At 43.2% G+C, this 21,531-nt stretch overlaps 1 protein-coding gene and 1 long non-coding RNA gene across 2 annotated transcripts in view; one reads left to right on the top strand and one right to left on the bottom strand.

The window, feature by feature from the left end:
• Positions 1-21,531, bottom strand: part of KAZN (kazrin, periplakin interacting protein) — a 218,914-nt gene that overhangs the window by 185,377 nt on the left and 12,006 nt on the right. The window lies entirely within an intron of this gene.
• On the top strand, positions 9,359-19,876 carry LOC134165797 (uncharacterized). The gene is made up of 3 exons (XR_009965650.1): positions 9,359-9,488; positions 13,440-13,562; positions 19,619-19,876. It is a non-coding gene; the product is annotated as an uncharacterized LOC134165797 (long non-coding RNA).

Genomic DNA, 21,531 nt, shown 5'->3' with positions numbered 1-21,531 from the left:
TGCCATGAGCACAGACACCCACATTAGACCATGTCACCCAAGGCTCTGCCCAACCTGGCCCTGAACACTGCCGGGGATGGGGCGTTTCCCACTTCTTTGGGCAGCCTGTGCCAGGGACTCACCAGCCTCTACCCCTTTGCAGCCAGCCCCAGGGAGCTCAGAGTCGGCAGATCTCCAAAATCTTCATGTTCGCAGAGATTATTACACTGAGGATCCAATACAGACCCACTGAAAACAGCTTCAGCTTCTGATTTTGCTCACGTCTGACAGGCAACATGGCTCTTCCCCACTCTAAGATCCTGCAACATGAAACTCAGACAGCAGTACTGTGTGCACTGGCAGCATCGCACTTGAGGAAATGTTAATGTTCCTCAGCTGCATAGATTTTCAGTTAAAAACTACAGATTTGAAATTACAAACACTGTATAGATCAAAGAAATGCATGTCCAACATCAGCAGAAAGAAGTTAATTGTACAAGTGATGGTTCCCGAGTTAATTAGAGAGTTGCTATTTAGAGATTTGCACCCAAACCCCATTTCTGGCCCACTTATGATATGGTCCATAGGTTGTGCTTTCTGTGACCTTCTCAACGCACTTCCTTCTCAAGACATTTTACTGCCTTCAGAAGTTTTCTCTATCCACATAATGACAAACAGCTATCATTATTTCACCTGTGTGAAAGCATTCCCGTACCATGGAATCACACTTTGCTAAGACAGTTTGTTCCCAGGGCAGAAAACCATTATCAAATTGACACTGATTTCTCTCCCTTGTCCAACAAGCCTACACAACTCAAACATTCCTTTTGGATTGATTTAATCTCTCTGTTAGATTATTTGATTTTGTGTTTGTTTAATCCTTACAATATTGATACTTTTCAGGCTGGCAGCCAAATAAAACCTTTGAAGACATACAAAATACATATTTAGAGTCTCATTGCCCGATAATTTAAGGGCACAAATTATACAGCCAAAGCTGAGGAGCATCTCATTTACAGATGGCACATTTTGGCATCACAGTGCTTTGCAAAAGAGACTTAAATACATATATTCTTGCATGGAATTTAAAATTCCAAGCAGCACAACCACAGTGGGGATTATGTTACCTTGGACATGAATCCAGTTGCATTTTGAATTCTATTAAAACTTCAAGCTTGCTCAATAAAACAATTCTCTGTATTTGATTAGTATCTGAATTACATGTTTGCATATTACTGTATCTGTTTAAAAACTTAAAGAAGCTTTCCAAATCCTTTCTATCCCTTGAAAAATGTTGGGAAACAAAGTGGTATTTATAGAACTGAGCAGAAGTTTAAATACACGAGGTACTAAAGGGAATAAGTACTATTCTGACATAAAGACAACACTGTCTCAGCATTTTGCTAAAGTTCTACTGAAAAGTAGAATTACATGATAGAAGCCAAAACTCCACTTGACCACTAAGGTTTTGTGGCGGCCAGTTTAATTAGCCCATTCAAAATTAAATGTTAGTATCACTTTGAGGAAGCTCAAACTTGGCTGTGTCTAGAAAACAGTATGGAGAGGGAAAGCATCTGAAAGCATGCTGTAATGCCATGGGTTGACAATAAATAGCTTCTGACCTGGCAGACTCATATATACATGCTATTACTTAGAGGATGCTATTAGCCTTAGAGGGCACCCTGGGGCTACTTAACTGCTGGTCATTGACCCAATGGAGTATTGCCCCTCAGCCCATAAGTTGATGCCCAGGCTACTTCACATGCAAAGCTAATTGGAAACAAGGGATGAGTTAACTCATTTCTCCCATTGCTTTGTGCCCACTTGAGTGCTGCAAGTTTAAAAGTGCATGGGGGGGGGGGGGGGGGGCTTTGTCCTGGCACATCAGGGAGGAATAATTAATATAGGAAACAGAAGTAGTGCTAAAAGACCTGGGATACTACAAACCTAGTGCACAGCATCCCTGAACAAAGAGGATTAAGTCAGGTCTCACTGGCTGAACACTAAAACAGGTGGCTGTAGAAGGTCTATGCTCTCTTGTATCTTTAATACCCAAAACCATGGGCAAATTTGAGAGCTTACAAGACCTCAGGAAGCAAGTCCATCACTATTCACAGTGTTATGCACCTTAGGCTCTCAGCACTGGGAAAACCAGCAATGATGCAGGTAATACACAGCCCATTAACGCTGTACCTTGTATGTTCAAAGGATCTCTTAGAGCAACACTTCATATTCAGAACATATTTAGCTTATGCATCATCAATTTAAGCTAAAATACTGAGTAGCTGCTATCAGGACAGGAGGTGTGGAGCACTTGAATAAGCATCCAAACCAGCAGAGAAATGTACAAAGCTCCATCTCTAATTGTAGCAGAATCCGGAAAACAGTCCCCTAGCTCAGTCTTACTTGTAGAAACATGTTCACAACAACTCTGTCACCTCTCAGGGCAATTTCCTTTCACTGCCCTTCTCAGGCAAGCCCTGAACTCCTTTTTTCCAGTCTAGTTTTAGAGACATAGAAAGAAAATCTAAATAAATGAACCTGAGGTTTTCAAAGCTTAGCAAAAACTCAGGGTCACTCCACGGCCTGTATAGGTATATCAGTCACCTGGCTTTAATAACTCGGATTCCATCATAGAGAGTATATAAAGACAGAGAAACCCACAAGACATAACTCCTCATCAGGTTAACTGTCCTATTCTCTTTCTGCTAGACAGAGTTTTGCCCAAAGTGTTCATAGCACAACCTCAGCAAGCAAAGAGCTTCATCCATCCCACTGTCCCCACCATAGGAAACAGGTTCAAGAGCAGGCAACTCACAGAGCCAAGATCGAGCATCTGGTATAACAACTCAAAAAACAGCTTAAAATCAACAAACCCCAACCGAAACCCAACCCAGCTACATCTCAGCTAGTGTTCTGGTGTATTATATCTGAAAAAGGATCATTTTGTGGCCTGGGTATTAGAATTGGTGTGTAGAAGTGTGACTGTGTTTGCTTTCCCAGTAACCCAAGAACCATCAGAGAGCTGCCCCATACCCTCCTGGCCAAGAAGCAGCCCATTGGGCTGGTACTTACACTGGGCTCCCTGTGATGCCAGGGTCAGTTTATATCCAACACCCCAGTGATGCAGAATAATGGAATAAACTGGGAGAAAGACCAGCCATCTCCCCCATCTGCAGAGCAGCAAGAGAGGACCAAAGAACAAACAGGACTCAAACACCAGAATAACCTGGAGCACTCACACCAATTTTAAGAGGATTAAGCAAAGCTCTCTCCTCCAGAGACTTCAACAGCAACTTCCCCAGGTTGGAGGGTTACAGTATGAAAAGCAATTTCATTTCTTCCTTGGCATTTATATGTAATAAAAGCAGCACTTGCACTGTCTAAAATCAATTGTCAGATTTTTGCAAGGTTATTTCTGGGATATATAAGACAGGGCCCCCCCTTTTCACAGAATCCTAAGGGTTGGAAGGGACCTCAAAAGATCGTCTAGTCCAACCCTCCTGCAAGAGCAGGGTATCCTAGAGTACATCACACAGGAACTTGTCCAGGCGGGCCTTGAATATCTCCAATGCAGGAGACTCCACAACCCCCCTGGGCAACCTGTTCCAGTGCTCTGTCACTCTCACTGTAAAGAAATTGTTCCTGATGTTCAGATGGAAGCTCCTATGCTCCAGTTTACACCCATTGCCCCTTGTCCTATCCCTGGACATCACTGAAAAAACCTCGCTCCATCATCCTGACACTCACCCTTTACACATTTGTAAACATTGATGAGGTCACCCCTCAGTCTCCTCCAACCTAAAGAGTCCCAGCTCCCTCAGCCTCTCCTCATAAGGGAGGTGTTCCATTCCCTTAATCATCTTCATGGCTCTGTGCTGGACTCTTTCAAGCAATTCCCTGTCCTCCTTGAACTGAGGGGCCCAGAACTGGACACAATATTCCAGATGCGGGCTCACCAAGGCAGAGTAGAGGGGCAGGAGAACCTCTCTTGACCTACTAACCACACCCTTTCGAAAGCACCCCAGGATGCCATTGGCCTTCTTGGCCACAAGGGCACATTGCTGGCTCATGGTCATCCTCCTACCCACCAGGACCCCAGGTCCCTTTCCCCTTCACTACTGCCCAGCAGGTCAGCCCCCAACCTGTACTGGTACATGGGGCTGTTCTTCCCCAGATGCAAGACTCTACACTTGCCCTTGTTGAATTTCATCAAGTTCCTCTCCGCCCAACTCTCCAACCTGTCCAGGTCTCTTTTATCATTTATCTGCAAGGAGGGCTCCTCTGGCTCCCAGCCTGCAGTCTCAGGCGCTGGGGGTAGTACCAAAAAAGCCCAAAATATTAAAAGCAAACCCCAAGAACTCCAAGAAGTGTTTCAAAGCATCATGGTAAAAGCAGGTAACTGCAAAAAACCTTTTAATTTGAGTCTGTAGAGGACTCCTCACACAGAGCACAACCAGAAACTCTTTCTACCACCTGAACTAATAGCAATAGATCATAGAATGGTTTGAGTTGGAAAGGACCTTAAGATCATCCAGTTCCAACCCCCTGCCACGGGCAGGGACCCCTTCCACTGGAGCAGCTTGCTCCAAGCCCCTGTGTCCAACCTGGCCTTGAGCACTGCCAGCGATGGGGCAGCCACAGCTTCTCTGGACACCCTGTGCCAGCGCCTCAGCATCCTCACAGGGAAGAGCTTCTGCCTTATCTCCAACCTGAACTTCCCCTGTTCCACTGAGCCCATCACCCCTTGTCCTATTGCTACAGTCCCTAATGAAGAGTCCCTCTCCAGCATCCTTGTAGCCCCCTTCAGACCCTGGAAGATGCTCTGAGGTCTCCACGCAGCTTCTCTTCTCCAGCCTGAACAGCCCCAGTGTTCTCAGCCTGGCTCCACACCGGAGGATGTGCCCCTGAGCATCCTCGTGACCTCTGGAACTTGCTCCAACAGTTCCATGTCCTTACGATGTTGGGGACATCAGAACTGCACACAATGCTTGGAGTGGGGTCTCCCCAGAGCACAGCAGAGGGATCACCTCCCCTCAACCTGCTGCTCAAGCCCTGGGGATGGAACCCAATACGTTTTTCCCCCTAGTGCAGTTTTAGCGCAGCCACCCCTACACAATCTGGTGACCACAATTACTGAAAATACAGTGCCGCAATGAGGAGTTCCATTAACCCACCCACTTCTCACCAAGGTAATGAAAGCTGTAGGATGGACCTAATCTCTTAACACACAGATGTCTGATGCCTTTAACTGGCTAATTGCAGCTCCAGTGAGCTCTACGGCAGCAGATGTGGTTATTCCGCTATGGGATCTTAAATCTGGTTCATTCCACAGATGACTGTGATGTTTTAAAGAATTAAGCATCCAATTAATAGCATCAATAGGAAGAATACTGAAATTGCTCATTTAACAAGGACAGTTGCATCTTCAATTACAAGTAGTCCAGGATAAAGGAAATGGAAAACCTCCAACAGACTACCAAGGTGAAACTGCCATTGTTTCCTGGCTGTTGTAGTTGTTCGTGAGAACACAGCCCTGTTTTGCTGTGTAAAATACAGAGGATGTTTCCTCTTCCAGAGTATTTCTATTACAAGCAAGCAAAAGCCAAAACTGTGGGAGCTGAACTGCAAAAAGGAATTTGGATGTAAGAGAAGAAGCAATTTGCTCAGCAGTGCAAAAGGAGTCCTTGGCAGGACGAGTTATGGAAAGACAGCAAGAGGAAAACATCTGCCTTTGGTTTGGGGTGGGAGGGATGATAATCTGTCCCTGCAGGCAAGCTCTCCCATATTTCAGCCCAGGTCTTCACCCACGGGACAATTCCTCTTTTTTACTGTGCTCAGAGAGAAATCCAGCCGTGCCACTTCGTTAACTTCAGATGTGCTTATTCCAGCTTTGCTTCTGGGTGAGATTTTCCGAGGCACTGAAAGCTGCTTAACTCTGCTCCTGCTGGAGAGCTCAGCCAGCATGGGCTGCTCCCAAAATCCCACCCAAGGCGAGTATCTGACTCTGGGAGTGTCATTTATCCTATTGCTGTGGGAGTTGTCACCAGGCAAAGCCATCACCCAGGGCTTGGATCAGCCCCTCTCTAGAAGCAAGGTGTGATTTGAAACATTGCTGCGCCATCATCTTGAAATTAAAGTTTATTCCAGAGTTCCCTGTAACAAATAGCAAAGAGGATTGCCTTGGCATTAGTTAGTTCTTTACTGTGAGGGTGGTGAGACACTGGCACAGGTTGCCCAAAGAAGCGGTAAATGCTCCATCCCTGGCAGTGTCCAAAGCCAGGTTGGACAGAACCTACATGGTTTAGTGCGAGGTATCCCTGCCCACAGCAGGGGGTTGGAACTGGATGATTTTAAGGTCGTTTCCAACCCAAACCAGTCTGGGATTCTGTAAGTTCAGCCAATTCCTGAAGAACATTTGAGGATTTAAGGATAACCTCTGTGGGAAGGGCTACCTTCATGCACCTTGCACAACTTGGGTCTAGTAGAACAAGGTTCTCTCAACTCCTCTATTCTTGTTAGCAAACAGAGAGCTATTTGGAGTAAAAAAATCTGATTTAACCCAAGCCCTCCTTGTGCAGGAGGAGCCTGGGAAGAGCTTCACCAGACCAGTCACCTGTAGTGAGCATCCAGCTCTGATCACCTGCCCTCCCTGAACCACCAGCACACTGATGCTGCCACAGTGCAAATACTAAAGTGATTCCTGCGATACAGAAGACAGGTTCTCCCCCACTTTAGAATTTACAACACACCAACAAAAGGCTGTTGCTGGGGAAAAATATTTGCAAGCATCTGGATACTTAAACAAGCATCAGAGAAAGTTCATTAAAACAGAAATTGAAGTTAATTAACTAACCAAGGGACTCCTCTGTTCCATTCACTTTAAAGCCAACCTCATCCTTCCCTCGGTCTCCTGACTGGCTTTATTCAGTTCCAGTTCCTACATCAAAGTGCTGTATTCTGCTTACAGATTCAAGGCCAAGCACATTTATCTATTGCAGAAGGAGAACTGATATACATTTAAATGGGTGTTCTACATGTATCTAATAACTCAGGTGAGTAATCAAAGAAGTACAATCTAAGCACGAGCTTCTTTGTGTTTGGCATTAATAGAGCCCCCAAGATTCTTTCCATGCATTTCTTTCAATATATTTTTTGTTTCATGGATGATGAGGAACAAAATGGGAATTTTGTCATTCTCCAGCTACAATTGGCCTGTAGAAAGTTTCAGCTAGGAATGATCCACCTGCTTGCTTAGGCTTATGTTTCAGTTTAAAACTCAGACTCAACAGGAGAGCAAGAAACCACCATGGGGTGATTGAAAGGGCTTTCATTCCGTTAAACAGGGAAATAAACAAATCAAGCTTCAAAGGTGCCAAGGGAAGTTTGGCAATGAAACTGTTGCCACTAAAAGCAGCGAGACATCTTCTGTTCACTGTGTTGAGTGAAAAATTGCAAGGATTGCACTGGCCCGAACCAAGCAAAACAATCTGCAAAGTGAAACATGCTTGGAATAGGAAAAGCCAGAGAGGAAATCAAATTCAAAGTTATGGTAATCAACTTTTTAATTCCTTTCCATTGGCCTATACTTGATTTATCTAAACATATGCAGCAAAGTATGTGCATGCATTAAAAAGCCAGTAACTACAGCTTAATCCAAAAACACTTGTAACCACCCTAATGAATAAAGCATAGAATTTGCTATTAAATTTTGGTTTACAATGATAATACATAATACATGCCTATAGATGATATCCTCCACCAAAGCAACCAGCTTATCTCCCAGTGATGTGTAAGGTGCAGCTATGGCATTTTTGCAGGTGCAGGACAGCATCTCCTAACTCTGACAGGGGTTATCTTGCAACATACAACAACAAAAACCATAAACATGGCATGTCCCAGCTCTTGTTACTATGGAGGAAAGATTTCAGAGGACAAGGAGGCTGGAAGATATAGAATCATAGGATCTATGTTTTGGGTTGTAAATGACCTGAAGATCATCCAGTTCCAACCCCTGCCACAGGCAGGGACACCTTCCACTAGAGCAGCTTCTCCAAGCCCCTGTGTCCAACCTGCCCTTGAACACTGCCAGGGATGGGGCAGCCACAGCTTCTCTGGGCACCCTGTGCCAGCGCCTCAGCACCCTCACAGGGAAGAGCTTCTGCCTTATCTCCAACCTGAACTTCCCCTGTTTCAGTTTGAACCCATCACCCCTTGTCCTATTGCTACAGTCCCTGATGAAGAGCCCCTCTCCAGCATCCTTGCAGCCCCCTTCAGACAGTGGAAAAAAACAGAAACACCTCCCTGTGTTCTCTCTCACCAAAGCTGACAAACTCCAGTTTGTGCACCCCCTCCGCTATAAAATCATCATTCGCCCTTTCTGTACTCTCCATAACTTTGTTACTCAATGAAATCCTGGAGGAGACAAAGAAAATTCCACTTCCCTTTACCTGTTGATTATCCGCCTACTTCTCACTGCAACAAGAAGTCCCAGCAGCTGCAGAGGTCCAGGCAAGCATGCAAATCGGCGGTTTGGAACTCAGCATCTACACACTGCTGCTTTACTGCAGGGACGCTGCAGTTTCCCACCATGAACCAAGCATATGGTCTAAATAAGGCTAATAAAGATGCACTAATGTTTCTGTTGCCTTCCTTGTAAATAAGATTTCCCTGTAGGCTACTAATTTATCAGTCAGTTTCTTTACAGCTTAGGATTGCAGATCAGGAAGCTGTGTATAAAGTGTTTTAAGCCTGCTACATATATTCACTATCTTTTCCTCTCTCTAGGCTAGTGTTGGGCACATGTACCCACAGCAAACATTCTGCTCCAAGACCTCTGAATTTTAGGAGGAAGCCTGTTACAAATCTAAGCAATAGATTCATAAGCTCATTTGCTGCTGAGCTCTCAGAGTTCCGATCTAGAAACCACTCTTGGACAATCTTTTTACTGACCTTCTAAGTTCAAATTTAAGTATTTCCTCAAGCCCCAACCACTGGCTGAATGTACACGAGCAAAGTACAGAGCAACCCTGTATCATTTGTCTGCCTCTGTGCCAGCGATGCTCTTCACCCACTGCGCATTATGCATGAATTCTCCATCTTTTACTGCCTTAACACAAAATAGGGATATTGGGAGGAACCCAAACATCCTCCCACAGCAGGAATGCGAGGAGGAAACATGCCAGAGCCAGCACTGGTGGGAATGCCTCCAAAGAGGACCAACAAATGAACATCTGATGTGCTAAACCAACCCAATTCCATTCTCAGCTTTGCTTTCCACCTGCAACTACAGCACATTTCTGCTGAATATTTTTTCCTGGAAGCTGAAACAGTTTCATTAGAGCTTTAATCTGACAGGACAGCTGAGAACAGACTTGTGAAAAGCAATTACTTTGGCCACTGATTACTTCCCATGCAGATAGCGAGTACTCCAACTGCAGAGCGCTGGGGAAGACCACAGCTTTATGTGATGGACTACAATATCTGGAGGAGTTAATTAATCTTGTGGGGTGAGTAGGAAGAGAGAAACTTTGTGAGTACCCAGCTTAACATTCAAATTAATTGACAAGAAATCACTTAGTATGTTTAATTTAAATGCAATTAATTTATTGGAAAAACTAAAACAGCCCAGGGACAGAGAGCTGGTGCATCTGGCACAGCAGCTAGAGCAACAGTGAGTTCCCATGGCAACATATTTGTTAGAAACAAGCAAATGCACTTAGATGATGTGGTTTTGGTTTTAATCTAACAGGGTGATGAGGACTGCACCAACAGGATTCAAAATACTGAGATTAAACTGAAGAAATTAAGAGGAGATATGAAAACTTCTTTTCTTCCTCTGAGCTGGGAGGGCACTGCTGTGGGATCTGAACTAAACCTGGCAATGCAGGTGCTAATGTGGGTAACTGCAAAAGCAACTCAGTTCTGCACTGCATCAGTACTGGTGCTGATAATGCCCATATGGGGGCTCTCTACAGCTCAGCCACAGCAGATTTTAGCACCCCCACACCTACAGACAGAGGTGATTCTGTTCACTTCTACCCCAAGGGCAGCTGATGGCTTGTGTCAAGGTTCAAAGGTCCTCCTTAAAATGATTGTATGTATAACAAAGAGGAAAAAAAGGCACCAAAACCCAGGCAGTCATTGCTATTCTTATTCATGGATTTCCATGAGCAGTGTCTGATGCTGTTGCAAAAAGAAGAGGAATCCTGGTACACATGAACTCACTATTATTATTATGTAAAGTTTGTTTCCTAAAGCCCTTGGCAGACACCATGCTCTTCGTAGTCTTTAAAAGCTTGCCCAGAATACTCATGTAGATTCAGGAGTCCCATCATGTACCTGGTGCAGCTTGCTCTTCCTGATGCAAGTTTTCAAACCAGTTCAAGTCAGAACTGGGACAAAGAGGAAACCTAAAATACATCAATATACAAGAACTGAGTAGACCTTCCACTTCAGGTAGCTTAGAGATTTAGGTGTAGGGTTTAGATCTAACTCGCTTTAGATATTTAGGTGGGTTTTGAACCAATTCCATGCATTTGGGCTTCTGAAACAGCACTGAGGAATGAAGATCAGAAAACAAATGAGCTACCTGTGTTGATGATAAAGAAAGGAAAAGACAATTTGACATCAGTGAAGTGGGAAGCACTTCTGAGACTTTAAACATCCAGGCTGAATTTGGCCAGTTGGTTTTTAAAGGTCTCCCCTGAATGGCCTCTGTTTGTCTCCGTCAAAAAATAACAGGCTATGGCCAATGGGAATTATTTGGCTTCTGGATCCAAAGAGTTATTTATCTAAACTTGATGCTTAGTTGCAATTTACTCATTTACCTTTTCTTGAAGACAAGTTCTGATGCAACCTTTGGATAGTAGATTTCCAAGCTGTCAGCAGGACACAGACCTGCATCCCTCCAGACTGATGCTTTTCTGCTGAGAGAATACCCTGAGCTTCTGGCAGCAACTTTCTGTTTAGTGGGAGGTGAACATAAACAGGCAAAGCTGTTATTTTCAATAAGCAGCTAATCAGGATGTGGTGAGCAACTGAACTCAGTCCCCTCCTTAGATTTTCCCTTTGCATTAGTATAAATGGGAAGACGTGAGCCTGAACGTGGCTAAACTGTTTTCCCAAGGGACTTCAAGTTTGCCGTGTTTTGGCTGTGATTGAAACTCTCTTGCCTTCTTGTGTTGCTGTTGGGGCATTAATTTGATGAAGGTACTAACAGGAGCTTTTTGCCTTTCTTTAGGAAGTTCCTAAATATGGGGAAATTTAGTTTCATTTGCTGGTCCAAACCGGCCAAAGTGTGGATCTTTCTCCCTTTTTCTCTCATACCTTGCAGGTCTCCCAGCCACTGGGCTACCACCCAGCGTGGGTGTGCTATTCTCAGCCATCCCTCCTCTTTGTATAATTAATATTTACTGCAGCCATGAGTTGAACTGAGGTTTTTCTCCAGTTCAGATGGGGAAAGAAGTTTCTTCTTCCTCCCTAAAGGACCACCCTCTAATCACATCCACACTGCATTGACAGTAACAAACAGGCAGGGTGATGTCTTACTCTTCTGAACACCACTGATTTTCACATAATCTGTGAAACAGAATGTATTTGGTACTGTGTTCATACACAGTGTGCATTATTTTATCCTTCTTAACTCAGTGAGGTCCAGCCATTCATCTTCTTGACTACTATTCCCCAAACTCAGCTATGCTTAAGTTAGATATGTGGGCTTTAAAGCTATGAATAAGGAATTCATTCACCACTTCTCCCTGGCAGGCAGGTGTTTTGTCATTGCAATTATTCATGCATCTTTATCACCCCATTCTGCCTTTGCCTCTCAGGTGGAGGGCAGAAGGGAGATGGACCATCATTAACCCTGATTGATTTTGCTTTTCTCTCTTGTCTATATTGGAGTCTGCAGCACTGCTTCAACCAGTCCCATTTCTCTCCTGGGACTACCGAACAAGCCCCTTCTCCTTCCCCACCTCCCTCACTCCCTGCCTTTTCATAACCCATTTTCACCCATTGGAGAGAGATGACCCCAGTCCACCTTCCATTCTCAGCAGGTGCCTGTGTGTATTCTGGCACCTCTCCCCCATGGTTACCTTATTCTAAAGGCTTTGTGCAGATAAAGCAGTGGAAGTTGTTTCTCCTGACATCTGCCATCCCCATGGAGATCCTTAGGAAATGGTTTCTAAAAACACTCATTTGGGTGACTCTTGCTCCCACACTCACGTTTCACAGTCCATGGAGATTTTCAAGCATCACGCTTGTTCAATCTACTTTGATTTTTTTGCATCATACATAAGCTTTACACCAGGATTAGGAATCACAACAGCTCCACTACCTTCTCAGAAAGCTGAAGTAAGCATCTCCAGGGGGACCTTCTCATCACCAGAAGTTGGGGAAACATAAAACAGCACTGGAAGGCATGTGCTTGTGTCAAGTCCTTCAAATAGACTGAAATTACCTTACACCAAAGGCTTGAAACATGCTCCTACATTTTTAGGGGGGTTTGACTGTCCCTTTACACCGGCTCCCCAGCTACAGGAAGTACTTCTCCATGTAATTGGTTCCCAGCAGGGAAAAGTCATTACCATAACAAAGTTTAACATAAACCTGGCTTTTATGTTGTTGACTGCATTAAAATTTGAATCTTGTGCCAAGTTGAGAAATTGGCACTAAAAACATAAGAAACATATATGGTGCAATCAGTATTATTAAAAGTGAAGCCGACTAAACTGAGGCAATGAAGCCTTTCATTCAACATGCAAAAAATACTGTGAAATCACAATGAAATTACTTGATTTTGTCACTTGGTAACTGGTGTGACTGTAGCAGCACCTCTCACATGAGGAACACTTCATCACATGGAGTATTGTACAAATCTGATACTTCCATTCCCTGACAATGTAACTTATTCTACAACATTAACATATGTCATAAAACCTCTCATGTGACATTTTCCCTGGGATCATTTATTATTTAGACACTCATCCACTTCTTCCTAAATCATCAGGCCACTTCATCTCTGTCTCAGCACTTTCTATACCAGTTCAAAAGCAAATCTAGAATGATATGGATGGGCCTATTTGCTTTATTACAGCTTCACTTATGCTCCATTACAGATCATCTGATGGTAGCTACTTGATTTATCAACAGTTTATCAGGATGCATTTTAAGACAGCTGAAAATTAAAACAAGGGATCAGACTACCAAGGTTTAAGGATGGTGTTTGGTAGGATGTTGATATCAGCTCCATGCTCTGTTGCACCAAAGCACATTAAGAGCATTGCCCACATGTTTATGTCCAAAGCCTCCTCTATTCCCACTCTATTGCAAATCCATGCAACAGCTGACATTCTTGTTCTCCTATCACTCATCACAGCAGCATTTGTGCGTGCACTGGTAGCTGCTTTCTGCCTCAGATTAAATGAGAATTTAATAGGATTGCATTTTATGCATTCTAGGTAAAATTTCATCAGCCACATTCAGCAGTAAGTGGAGTGACAGCAGTGAACTGAGCTCAAGAGGGACAAGCTACTTCCATCCAGGGACAAGCCTCATTTTGCACTGCTGCCTCTTCTCCCTTGGTAAATATAGCACCTTCGCATCCCTCCCACCTTGCATCCCTAAGGAGGGATGATGATACATTATTTTGCCTACAGAACCATTCAAAGGTGCACCAAGACAGAGGGAAAACAAAAACTACCATTACTTTCTGAAATATTTGGAAAATACATTTCTTTTCTGAGCCTATGAGGACCAGCATCCTTGCATTATACTGAATGTTAACTGATTTCCAGGGCACAACCTCAAGTGTCACTGCAAATTTCTCCGCAGATAAACTGCACTACAGCAACTGACCATTGTTTGAGGATGGTGGTGTAGGCTTGACTAAAATCAACTTAATATAAGGACATACAAGATTTCTAGTGAGAATTACCCTGTTATACACCCAGTATTACAACCAAGAGATAGTGTAGAGAGCATCCCCATTGGGCTCTCCACCAGAACGCACACCAGACAGAGCCACAAGTGGATTTTAACCCCACAGGCTTTAGGAAAGTGAAGCACCAGCACGAGAATTCAGAGCTGCTGGTGGTTTGTCCCTTAACAAACCCATTTTCAAAAAAAAATCCTTAGGTGACAAACTTGCATCACACTTCCAATTGGCTTCAGACAAACAGAGATAAATGGATGGGCTGACCTTTCTCAGGGGTGCGAGACAGAGTGATTTCCTTTCTCCTTTAAACAGCACTAAGTGGATGTGACATTCAGTCAAGATCTTACTGACACGTGAATATTCCCCACACCATTAGAGATCCTGCTCACTCAGCTGCTGCTTCTGGATCAGGGATAATGACAAACCGGAGAGGGTGGAACACTTCATGTGCATTTAACTACTGAATAAAACTGCTGCTTCCCTTCTGAAATTCCAATTGCACTGTAAATCCGGTCCTTTCCTTCCCCTCTTTTAAAGAGCACCAGCATTTGCTCAGATACAGTTTTACATTTCACTCAAGACAGAGTTTGAAAAGGAGATTTTCATCCTTGCACTGCACTCCCCCATTAATTATTTACCAACACAGTCAAAATACAGCAGCATTGATCCCAAATTTGTAATTATGGCTGACTGGTACTTTGCACTTAAAGCAGTCATTCATGTTCTTTGTGTCCATCACCCCTATTTTAGCATACCAACCCTCTGAATATTTAAAGAATTTACTAGAATAGCCAAAGCTCAGGTTTTCCTGTGGGTCCTACCATAAGTGTGGCTGTTTCTTGGCTGCATGATTTCAGTAATGGATCAACACTGACTCCAATATCTATGTTTTAGTGAGAAAAATCAGGTGATGTTAAGTTAGTGTTGTTTCCTCTAATGGCTGTGATTATCCACTGTGCAAAGGCTTCTCTACCCTCTCCTGGCATTCTCTAGAGATGATACCACAGAAAGATAAAAGGCCAGAGGGTAATTATGCTGGTTTTCATTTCCACTGATCTCAAAGCATTGTGTAAAATAAGCAAGTGCCTCCTACACACAAGCATCAGATCTAAAAGATTAGCTGGTAAATACAGAAAGAAGTATGTTTGGTTATTTTTCAAGGATTAATATTAGGAAAAACTTCTTTTATCTTCTGAAATATTTTTCCTTTTGCAGCTAACCTATTAGCTTGGATGTAGAAGGATCTGATGACAAAAAGGAGTAGCTCTAGGAGTATAGATACTACTATAGATAGTATTATCTTCTATAGTATCAGTAGTGGCAGTACAGAAAAATGTGGAAATATGCTGGCTATTTTGGCATATCTTCTCCTTCATAGCTATGGCATAGCTACCTCCTTCAGCTAAAACTTGCTAAGTTTCCAAGCTAAAATAATTGATTCCAGAAATACCTTGTTCTCACTTCCAAATCAGAAAGAAAGGTCTTAATGCTCAAAGCTCCACAGACAAGGGTTGACTTTGGGGTTTCTTTTCCCTGTTTCATCCATCACATTAAAGCCCCAGCTTGTTGTACTGCCTGTGTTGCACCAGCAGTAAAAAGCAGTTGTTGGGAACTGGAGCAGATCAGATCTCTGACAAAGCTTACTGACTTTTCAATAGAGAGGTGCCTTTTTGTGCAGTTGGGTTATGATTTACAGCTCCGCTTCAAGAAGCCAACACACAGCCCTGCAATTCCCAGGCCAGCTGTTGAAGTGAAGAAGAGGGATGTATGCACAGGCACATGCACAGGGAGATCCATGCCCACAGCTCTGGCACATCTACCAGAAGATATTCTTGTCTATTATACCATAATGGTCATAATGTTTTCATCCGTGGTCACACAGATGTTGTTCAGACCTCCTACACCTGCTCCTCAGCGATTCAGATTCACTAAACAGCCCCTAAAAATGAAGTGCTCTTACAGAAGGGGAAGGGAAAAAGAAGAATCTTGCATTTTTCCAAAGACACCAAAGTAATCAGATTTGCAGTGAGTTGTAAAACTCTTGATTTTTTGATATAATGATTCTTTTCCTGGGCTGTCCAGAGGGAATCATCACAGGAAGGAAGTTTCTCTTTTGTGATTACATTAATATATGGAGTAAATTTTCCTTGACCTAAAGGCAGTTTCTTGTGCTAAGCTTTTGAGCAGAGTAACAGGCGTTTGAGTCTTTGATGGCAAAAAAGACAAACTGAGTAATATTACATTACTGATCTTTATTAATCATTATATCATTTGTTCCCTTCCAAAACCAAGGCATGAGCACATTTGTAGCCTCTCTCCAGTTGGAGGTTAGACTGAAGAGCATTTACTTTTGTTTGCAAGATAAGGCACAGATTTATGCCACATTGTTCTTACTCCCTTTAATAACTGATATCAGTTATCTGCTGGTATCAGCAGATTTAAACTTGCCATTGATGAGCAGCAGCTTCTAATCCCTGGTTAGGTGAAGGCAGGGAGGAGAGTGAAAAAGTGAAAAATGGCCATTATGAAATAATGATATTTAAGGAAACTATGGGAGAGGTCGCTGCTTTAGTGATTTTTCTTGCAGTTACGTGAAATGATCAAGTGAAAAAAGCCTATGAAGAACCTGGAAAGCAAAACAGAAGTATGCAATAGCATAAGCATCATCCCTCTCTATTCTGGGGATGGGGACAGGGGATATGGCCTTTTCCAGCTTTCCAGCCTTTCCATGGATTTAATGAACCAGCAAGACCCAGGCCCTACAACTGGAGCCCCTACAGGCACAGCAAGTGTTAGAGAAGCTTTAGAGAGACTTTAGGAAGCTCAGTGTTTCTAAAAATAGAACACAGTAACTAAATGCAACTCACTTTTTTCAGACGAGAAAAAAAAAAATCACCTTCATTATTCCTGATTCTATTCTTTAAAACATGAGGTTTAATACTATTTAGACACCTCCATGCTGCAAATCGTCTATGCAAATTATTACATAAATTCTAACTTCTAGTAACATCATCCCCTCCTCCTTTTCCACGTGTACTATGTTGAAAGATGAATTCAGATTCACACTAGCAAAGCCCATTTGAATTTCCAATCAGATCCAGTGCCAAAATTTCTGCAGTTTCACTGTTAGGCAACCAAGCATTTCTAATGTTATGTGTGTTTTAGACATTTTTAGGAAGAAAGATGGAGTGAAAAGTAATGAAATGAAATACTTTGCTGTAGCTCAGAACTTCATGCTTGAACAGGCTCCAAAATGTAGAAGGCTTTGCCTTGTCTTAAAGTAGGAAAAAGTATTTTAGATGAAGTCTAGAACTATCCAGCTCATATCCTCCACCTAAAATAGCCTAAAATGGATCTATACTAAAGTAGCCTCCAAACATTAGACTTAGAGATGCACAGTCACTGCCAGAAAGCTTTACTTAGATTCCCATGCCAGCCTATGGACTGGGTGCATGGCCATGGCAAAGGACAGCAGCATAGAATCCCAGACTGGTTTGGGTTGGAAGGGACCTTAAGGCTCCTCCAGTTCCAACCCCTGCCACAGGCAGGGACACCTTCCACTAGAGCAGCTTGCTGATTTTAACCCACTGGTCTGTGAACATTGCTGGCTGCAAAGCACAGCTGCACTGGAGCCACCCTGTCTGCATCGTCTCACCCCACAACGTCCCTCAAGACTTTGCCTCCTCTTTTTTATTCATGCTTCAAAGAGGACTTGTTACTCAAAGTGCAGGTTGGTTTGTATTGAACACTTGTACAGCCTCTGTTATTACAGTGTGAAACAGATGTAGCTCAGCACTGCAGACCCTGATTTGAACCTCAGGACCTGAAGCACACAATAATTCAATAAAATGCAAAAAGCCATTCAGGAGAGCAGTGAAGGAGGGCTTGCATGCCTCAAGCAGCTATGACAGAGTTATTGTGATAGTATAGAGCAGGATGGAGATGTGCATCCACAGGTAACAGCATGCAGATGGCTGCAGAGCAATAACACACAGACATAAAGCATACTTTTTTACCAGCATGGATTACACCTCCAAACCCCGCATCACTTCCAAGCAGCTTGTTTTCAGATCAGCCCTACAAAAGCATAAATTTCTCTAAGGAGGGAAGAGCCATTCCTTCCAGAGCTCTGATTTTACACGTCATTCAGCAAATACCATCTCTACTGCCTTCCCTGGCACCCCACTGCTGGTGTTCCCATAACAACAGAGGAGATGGCTCCACCGCCACTCGCTCTACTCACTACTCATTTACACCCCAAGCAGCAAAGGGGAGCCAGAGCTGCTCAAATACCTTCAGGATCTTCAAGGACCAGATCCTTACCCAATAACTCAGTCGCAGAGAGTGGAATACACCTGCAAAAATGCTTAAATTCATCTCGTATCCATTTAAGGACACATATATGAATGAAAACATAAGCTTCTAAAACCAAATTAAAAAAAAATGAGGTCAAAGCTGGAGAAAAACTAAAACCAGGCTGAAAAAAAAAACCATAAAATTTAAGAGAACCTCAAGTTTGTGTCTTCAGTTTCCCCTGACTCACACTGAGCTTTACATATTGAATTCCATCAAGAAGTTTTGCAACTCCGCATTTTCTATGTGGAATGCTACACAAAATAACGCAGTGAAGCTTGAAGCGTTGGACAGAAAGGGATAAATCACACCATACATGATGAGCTGTAGGGCTGGGACACGTGTGGTGGAACAGTAAAAGATACTGATAAAACAAATACAAACAAAATAACCCCCAGCCGGGTTAATTAGAAATTCAGCAGGAAAACAGCTAATACTTGCTCAAAGCCTTTTGCTCTTCCATAAGGATTTGAGCTTACACATGTGCCTTGACAAATGCCAGTTTGGTCCTATGCCCACAGACTGCAGAGTTAATTATGTATAAGTTCACTTAATTATTCATCCATTTATTAGCTACATGTGCCCTAGTAAACACAGCAAATGCTTTTCTTCAAACATGTTACTTTCTGCTATAGTGCAACAACCCCAGCAGCTTCTCTCTCGTCCTGTTCTTATTTCTGTTTATTAAAGGAAATAATGGCACCACAGCAGATACTTAAAAACCATTTCGGAACACATACAAAAAATGCACCCTGAAGGACGCTTCTTTCCATGTAGTAAAATAAATTAAAGGAGCTGGTCATAAGCCTAACAGCCCCCTTCCAGCACTCACGAAACTCCAGGTTATGGGTAACAAGAGTGACTTCAACACCCATCCTTCCTCATTTTTACTGTAGTCTGTCACTAAGTCAGGTTCACGCTGTGCCACGCTCCCTCCTCACGCAGGCTTTAATACGGGAATGCAGGTACCTAAGGGAACACTCCTTATCACATTGACCTTTCAATTGCTGAGCACTCCCATTAGCTGTTCTCAGCAAGAGAGTTATAAAAACGCTGTCATGTCTCAGTGACAAGACCAGAGAGGTCTGAGTAGACCATGAAGCCATGAAAAATCATCACCTAGATGATGCATTAGAGTGCTAATGGTTTAGACTTGCAAAGGGGTGGGGGAAACCATGGTAACATGGGCAGAAAGTGGTACATGGAGCTTATTTCCTAACAAGAAATGTCATCACTAATTCTCAGGCTGCTGCTGGAGAAAGGTTAGCCCAGCCTCAGGTGTATTTGCTGGCAAAATCAATAGCCAACACATCACAGAAGCTTCGGCTGAGCAGCTTACTTTGTTCTCAGGCTGATCCCACCACCATCCCTTGTGCTGCCACTCAGGACGTCTACATGAAGCAGAAGCCTGGAGCAAGCTGCACGAGCACCCACACCCCAGCCTGTGTGGCAGAGCATCACCATGCTCAGGTTTGCAGTCAGGCTGCTGTGGTTTTGAGGGACAGACCAGCTAGTTGGAAGAGCCCTTACTTCCAAGGTTTTCAATACCATTCCTTACTGGTCCAGGCCTAGAAGACACCAAGGCCTCCTCACGCACAAGATTCCCGTTATCCCTAATTTGGTACCTACCAAAAGTGAGGAAAAGCCTTTGTTCCTCACATATGCTATGTGTAAAACGGGAATAAACAAGGAATGTCACATCAAGAGTGCTGCAATATTTATTAATCCCCTATTTTGGCTGAACTAATTAATAATAAGAGTTACTGAGAAGAATTCCCCGGCAGAATTACCACCGAATTATGACAGTAAATGTTCACTAGAACTTTATTTAGATAAAGGCTTTTCTCTAGAAGGAAATTCAACGTGCAGCTTGTCCTGAGTTTAATCACAATCATTTTAGGTAAGTTATTTCTGACCTGGGTAACTCCATGCTTCCTTGGGGTCCTGCAAGCAACACCAAGCAGTAATTTAACTTTCCTCACACTCAGCCACGATGCAAAGGCTTTTGTCATATCCTTGGTCACTCTGTCCTAGTGTCAATCCTAAATACATACCAGGCAAAATCCTGTATTAAGGAGAGTGCCCATACTCCAAGCTAATTTTAGATCAACTGCTCTAATATGAAGCTGAGTTAAATCAAACTGATGCAGTCCAGAAGAGTTTTGAAGGCTGCCCAGGACCTCCAATAAAACTTTTACACAGGGCAGAACTCTATAAAAACTCTTTGATGAATTTGGCCTGATCCCCAGAAGCACGAGAGGCCTTTGATGTGACTCTTGTAAGAGCTAGAGCTTCCCAAAAGATTTCTTATTTCCTTGAAACACCTTTTTTACAGCAAAATGGCAGATAGCAGCTGGGCTGCTGAGAGAAGACTGAGCTGTCCTTTTGGATTTTGCTATTCAGTTTGGGAAACTAAGAACATTCTCACAATGGAGAAAGCCACAGGCACAAAAGCTCTGATTTTCACTTTTTTTTATTATTTTCTTTTTTTAATTATTTTTATTTTCTTACTTATTTTTGCCATTTTAATCCCCACCACATGATTTATATAGATGAACATTTCTTGAATTAGAATTTATCAAGACACATTGAATTTATGCCAAACGTGGCCTATTTGATAAACCAAATGCTGCTACTGCTTGTAATCATCAAATGACATTAAATTAGCCAAATTACCTTGAAATGAACCTAAATCTGTAACAGTTTAGCTAACCTGAAACAGCCATCACCTCATGGAATTATGCTTCAGCCTAAAATCTGACAGACCCATTCACACATGGCAATGCCCCCCCCCCCCCCCCCCCCCCCATCCTTGGGGTACCATGAGCTGCCAGCAAAGTAGAATTTGACTGTAAGTGCTGCAGAGTTGGTGTTACTGCAGGATGGATGGATGCATGGATGGATGGATGCATGGATGGATGGATGCATGGATGGATGGATGGATGGATGCATGGATGGATAGTAACTTGGAGCACAGAACAGCTTCACTTAATACTGCAAGCTTCTCATGTCCCTTGTGTATGGCCACTAGCAATGGCTTAAGATGGTGAGGAACTGCAGGAGATCCCCGTGGTGCAGTTGTGGGTTTGATGCAGTACAAACCTTTTTATACTCATAAACTCCGAGGCGTTTGAGTTGGACTCTGCTTTGCAGTGGACTCTGCCTCCCTCTCCTGGCCTGTCTAAATGAGAAACTGGCGAGTAGTTAAACGAAAGCAGCACCAGCCAGATTAGGATTTGTCCATTTAAAATGCTCAAAGCCTA

This window comes from Pezoporus occidentalis, unplaced genomic scaffold (assembly GCF_034315485.1).
Source record: "Pezoporus occidentalis ecotype Australia unplaced genomic scaffold, CSIRO_AGI_Poc_V1 ctg249, whole genome shotgun sequence".
NCBI lineage: Eukaryota > Metazoa > Chordata > Aves > Psittaciformes > Psittacidae > Pezoporus > Pezoporus occidentalis.
This window is presented reverse-complemented; position numbering and strand designations above follow the sequence as displayed.